The sequence below is a fragment of the Gossypium hirsutum genome, chromosome A13 (assembly GCF_007990345.1).
Source record: "Gossypium hirsutum isolate 1008001.06 chromosome A13, Gossypium_hirsutum_v2.1, whole genome shotgun sequence".
Lineage (NCBI taxonomy): Eukaryota > Viridiplantae > Streptophyta > Magnoliopsida > Malvales > Malvaceae > Gossypium > Gossypium hirsutum.
Genome location: NC_053436.1, coordinates 99,485,449 through 99,491,119, shown reverse-complemented (window position 1 = coordinate 99,491,119; position 5,671 = coordinate 99,485,449). Strand labels below are relative to the sequence as shown.

At 37.1% G+C, this 5,671-nt stretch overlaps 1 non-coding gene across 1 annotated transcript; it reads right to left on the bottom strand.

The window, feature by feature from the left end:
* Window positions 1-806: 806 nt before the first annotated feature.
* On the bottom strand, window positions 807-913 carry LOC121213027 (small nucleolar RNA R71). The gene has a single exon (XR_005908396.1). It is a non-coding gene; the product is annotated as a small nucleolar RNA R71 (small nucleolar RNA).
* Window positions 914-5,671: the final 4,758 nt, after the last annotated feature.

Below are 5,671 nucleotides of genomic sequence, written 5' to 3'. Positions count from 1 at the left end.
ATCATGATAATAGTTAGTTTTCAAGTACGATCAATCATAAATATAAAACTTATCACGAGACATCACATCAAGTTTTTGGCACCGTTGCCGGGGAACAAAAATATTATGAACGCTTAATTTTTATTACTTTAGCCATTTATTTTATTACAATTTAATTTTTATTTTTATTTTTTGTTTATATTACTAAATTTTCATTTATTTGCTTCTGGCAGGTTTTTATAGTTTATGACTAGAAGAAACCCGTCAGGTCCTCTGCTTTTGATAGTGAGATCGAAAGCATAGCTCGCAGAAATCGAAGAGAGATAAGGAGAAGTCTACAATACATAGAGGAAGGGCAAGAGGACGATATTCAACTCACAACCGAGGAGATGGATGATAATAATAATAATCCGCTACCTCCTCTGGCTGTTGCGAACCCAGTAAATCAGGATCCTACTCCTTGTACTTTGTATGATTATGCTAAACCTACTTTAACAAGAGCCGAATCGAGCATAGTTAGACCTGCTATTGCTACAAATAATTTTGAATTGAAACCTAACACAATTCAAATGATACAACAGTTTGTTCAATTTGATGGTTTGCAGGACGAGGATCCAAATTCTCATTTGGCGAATTTTCTGGAGTTTTACGACACTTTTAAGATTAATGGCATTTCTAACGATGCCATTCACCTTCAATTTTTTCCCTTTTCGTTAAGGAACAAAGCTAAATAGTGGTTGAACTCGTTACCACGAGGATCAATCACTACTTGGGAATAAATGACCGAAAAATTCTTATTTAAATATTTTCTGCCGGCTAAAACGGCTAAATTGAGAAATGATATCTCTTCTTTTGTGCAGATGGATCTAGAAACACTCTATGATGCATGGGAGAGATACAAGGACCTATTACGAAGGTGCCCTCACCATGGGTTACCTTTATGGTTACAGGTTCATACTTTTTACAATGGTATGAACCTATCAACAAGACAACTCATAGACGCAGCCGTCAGTGGAACTTTAAACAACAAAACACCCGAAGAGGATTATGAATTTATTGAAGAGATGTCACTGAATAATTATCAGTGGCAAGTCATGAGAACAAAGCCAACAAAAGCAACCGGTGTTTTCAACCTCGACGCGGTTACTATGCTATCTAACCAAGTAGAACTGTTAAATAAAAAGATTGACGGTTTGTATGGTTCTAATCAGGTACATCCAGTGATAAGGTGCGATTCAAATGGAGGAGGAGTACACACAGAATATCAATCTTTCAACCCTAGCACCGAGGAGGAACAAGTTCAATATATGGGTAATAATAGTTCTAGACCTCAAAATAACCCATACAGTAACACTTATAATGCAGGTTGGAGGAACCATCCCAAATTCTTGTGAGGTGGCCAAGGAAATCAAAGGCCACAACATCCCTCAGGCTTTCAACAACCACCTTACCAGCAGAAAAAGAAACTGAACCTTGAGGAGATGCTAACAAAATTTATCTCGGTGTCAAAAACCCATTTTCAGAACACTGAAACTGTACTTAAAAATCAGTAAGCATCGATCCAAGGGCTCGAGAATCAAATTGGACAGCTGGCTAAGATGATTTCAGAAAGACCACCAGGAAGTCTACCTAGTAATACCGAACCCAACCCAAAAGAGCATGCGAAATCAGTTACACTTAAGAGTGGGAAAGTGTTAGCTGAATCTGAAAAGAAGCCACCACAAAAAGCTGACAGAACTGAATGAGAGGAGGTAAAACTCGAAAACAATGACAATCCAATGCCAAAGGAATATAAACCGCCAATCTCATATCCAGCAAAGTTAAAGAAAGACCGCATGGATGCACAATTCGGTAAATTTCTTGACGGGGCACATGTACTACTGCTTTCTAGACGGACTCTCTGGTTATTTTCAAATCCCAATAGCTCCTGAAAATTAAGAAAAGACGACATTTACATGTCCATACGGTACGTTTGTTTATCGTAGAATGCCTTTTGGATTATGTAATGCTCCTGCAACTTTTCAATGCTACATGATGGCCATTTTTGACGAACTCGTAGAAGACATCATGGAGGTATTTATGGATGATTTCTCGGTATTCAGTAACTCTTTCCATCTTTACCTTAAAAATTTAAAACGAGTTTTAAGAAGATGCGAGGAAATAAACCTTGTACTTAACTGAGAAAAATGTCACTTTATGGTTCAAAAAGGTATTGTGTTAGGACATAAAATTTTTAGTAAAGGGATTGAGGTTGATAAATCTAAAATTGAAACATTAAAAAACTACCTCCCCCTAGTTCAGTTAAGGCTATTAGAAGCTTTTTAGGACATGCTGGGTTTTATAGAAGATTTATTAAAGACTTTTCTAAAATAGCTAAGCCTTTGACTAAATGACTAGAAAAAGATGTGCCCTTTAATTTCAATCAGGAATGTTTAGAAGTGTTTAATACTCTAAAGAATAAATTGATTAATACTCCAATTATAATTGCACCTGATTGGAACTTACCTTTCGAACTAATGTGCGATGCGAGTGATTTTGCAGTAGGTGCGGTTTTGGGACAGCGAAGAGACAAGCATTTTCAACCTATCTATTATGCTAGTAAGACTTTGATCGCCGCACAAGAAAACTACAGCACCACGGAGAAAGAGTTGCTAGCTGTGGTTTTTGCATTAGATAAACTTAGGCCATATCTAATATTTTCTAGAGTTGTCATTTATACTGACCATTCTGATATTCGCTACCTTTTAACTAAGACTGATGCAAAACCTCGACTCATTCGATGGATTCTGTTGTTGCAGGAATTTGACTTGGAGATTCATGATATGAAATGAGCTGAAAATCTCGCAGCTGATCATCTTTCCAGGCTTGAAAATTCAAGTACCAAAGAGCTAGATGAAGTTGAAATAAATGATTCGTTCCTTGAAGAACAGTTTTTTTTTATATCTGATTCTGAGGTACATTGGTTTGCGAAAATTGTGAATTTTTTAGCCGCTAACGTTATCCCAAAAGGGTTGACACATTAGCAAAAGAAACGATTCTTTACTGATGTGAAAAACTACTTTTGGGAATACCCTTTTCTTTTTCGTATATGTACAGATCAAGTCATTAGAAGATGCGTTACAAGGTTAGAAGCATTGAAAATCTTGGAGCATTGCCACTCAGGACCGACTGGAGGACATTACATAAAACACTTGAATCAGGTTTTTATTGGCCTACTCTATTCAAAGACGCCAACAGGTATGTTACCTCTTGTGACAAATGCCAACAGACAGGTAATATCTCCAAACGTGATGAAATGCCTCAAACATATATGCTTCCATGTGAAATTTTTGACGTTTGGGATATCGACTTCATGGGTCCATTCCCTAGTTCATTTGGGAATAAGTACATCTTAGTAGCTGTTGATTATATGTCCAAATGGGTTGAAGCCCAAGCTTTACCTACTAATGATGCTAGAGTAGTAGTACGATTCCTTAAGAAACTTCTCTCTCGATTTGGAACACCTAGAGCACTTATTAGTGATAGGGATACTCATTTTTATAATGCCCAATTTGACAAGACCCTTAAGAAATACGGAGTTCACCACAAAACAGCTACCCTTTACCACCCTCAAACTAGTGGCCAAGTCGAAGTAGCAAACTGAGAGCTTAAACGTATCTTAGAAAAGACAGTAGAATTAAACAGGAAAGATTGGGCAATGAAAGTAGATGATGCTTTATGGGCTTATAGAACTGCTTTCAAGACCCCAATAGGAACATCACCGTACAGACTTGTTTATGGAAAAAGTTGTCATCTACCATTTGAGTTAGAACACAAGGCATTCTATGCTATTAAATTTCTAAACTTTGATCCCAAACTTGCAAGTGAAAACAGGTTGATGTAGTTGAACGAGTTAGATGAGTGGCGAACCAATGTATATGAAAATTCACGCCTATACAAAGAAGTAACGAAGTGCCACCACGACGCTCGTTTAAGACAACGCAAGCAATTTGAAGTTGGAGATCTTGTCCTGTTATATAACTCAAGGCTCAAATTGTTCCTTGGGAAGCTTAAATCACGATGGTCAGGTCCTTTTGTAGTCTAAACTATCTTTCCATATAGTACAGTAAAGGTAAGTCACCCATCACAAGGCACTTTCAAGGTAAATAGACATCATCTCAAACTTTACAATGGTGAGAATTTTAAAGACGATGGAGAGGAGCTACGGCCCCATAAACTTCCCTAAATATACCCTCAAGGTAGAGTCAACCTTAGACTCTAAATAAGCGCTTCTTGGGAGGCAACCCAAGCACTAACCTCACTAATTAGTGTTTAATTTTTCTTTAACCGTTCATAGTTTAACTGTATGAAATTTTGACATTTGACAAGGATGAACACAGCCTAGCCCATGGGCGTACTATAGGCCGTGCTCCTACCACGAGCAGCGACATGGCCGTGCTATACGACCGTGTGAAAACAGAAAAATTTTTTCCCAAAACACGAGATTCGATACGTTGCCATGGCTGTGCCACATGGCCATGGGAAATCCTACCAAATTAGCACGGGCGTGCGACACGCCCGTGCCCACCACCTGTGGTCAAGAATGTCAAAAGAACACGGGCGTACGCATATTTACATGGGCATTAGAGAAGCGAACCACATCACGTACGGTTGTGCGATACGACAATGTGACCACTTAGCTTAGACACACGGACGTGTCCTCAGGCCGTGTGATGATTTCTCATTTCACGATAAACATGGGCTGGACGCAAGCCACACGGTCGTGTCTCTTTTTAAACTCATATTATTTTTATTTTTACTTTTATTTCTATTTATTTTTAAAGACTCATGTTTATATTTTTAAACTCTGCTTATCCTTATGATTATTATCGAATTATTCCCTTAATTCTCTTTCACAGTGGTATCTTCTCATTTATCCCTCAGAATCATGCCTTTCCTTCAGCTTTGTCTTCAATTCTCGCTTTCAGTAATCCAAGGATTTCATCCACAATTTCAGGGCAGTTTCACTTCTCTCCCTCTCTTTTGATATTATCTTTATATCACTATTATATATCTTTGTACATTGAGGACAATGTACATCGTAAGTGTGTGGGGGGTTATTTATACCATTACTAGAAAACCCCTGAATTTTTATCTTGTCTCAAATAATTTTCTCATATCACTATTAGAATGGATTTTGATTAATTTATGATTTTTTATTGATATGTCTTGAATTAAAACATAGGCATTTATGCATTGACTGTTTAAACTTGAAGGAGTTAGAGAATCAAGCATGATAAGTTGGTTTTTGAGAATTAAAAATTTTTAGGTTGTTTCCCCAACTTTAGGTATTATCTTGAGTTGAAATTCGCAAGATTAATATCAAAAAGCCATAATTTTTGTGAGATCTTGAGCCTTTAGAGTATATATTATTTCTTTCATGCTCACTTTTATTGTTGCTATGAGTGCGTCAATATTGATTTGCTATTCTAGAACTTGCTTTTATTATGCATGTCAAGACCACACCATTGATCTAATATGTCGAGATGATAAAAGCACTTAGGTTTAACCCACTCACTCCATAAAAGTCTACCTTCATAATTAACCATTAGTGAACCCCCTTGAGCCTAACAAGCCATTCATTGATTTACTCTCAATATTAACCCATAGCCCATTATTGTTGAAATCCCCTCATTTGATCCCTATTTTTTTT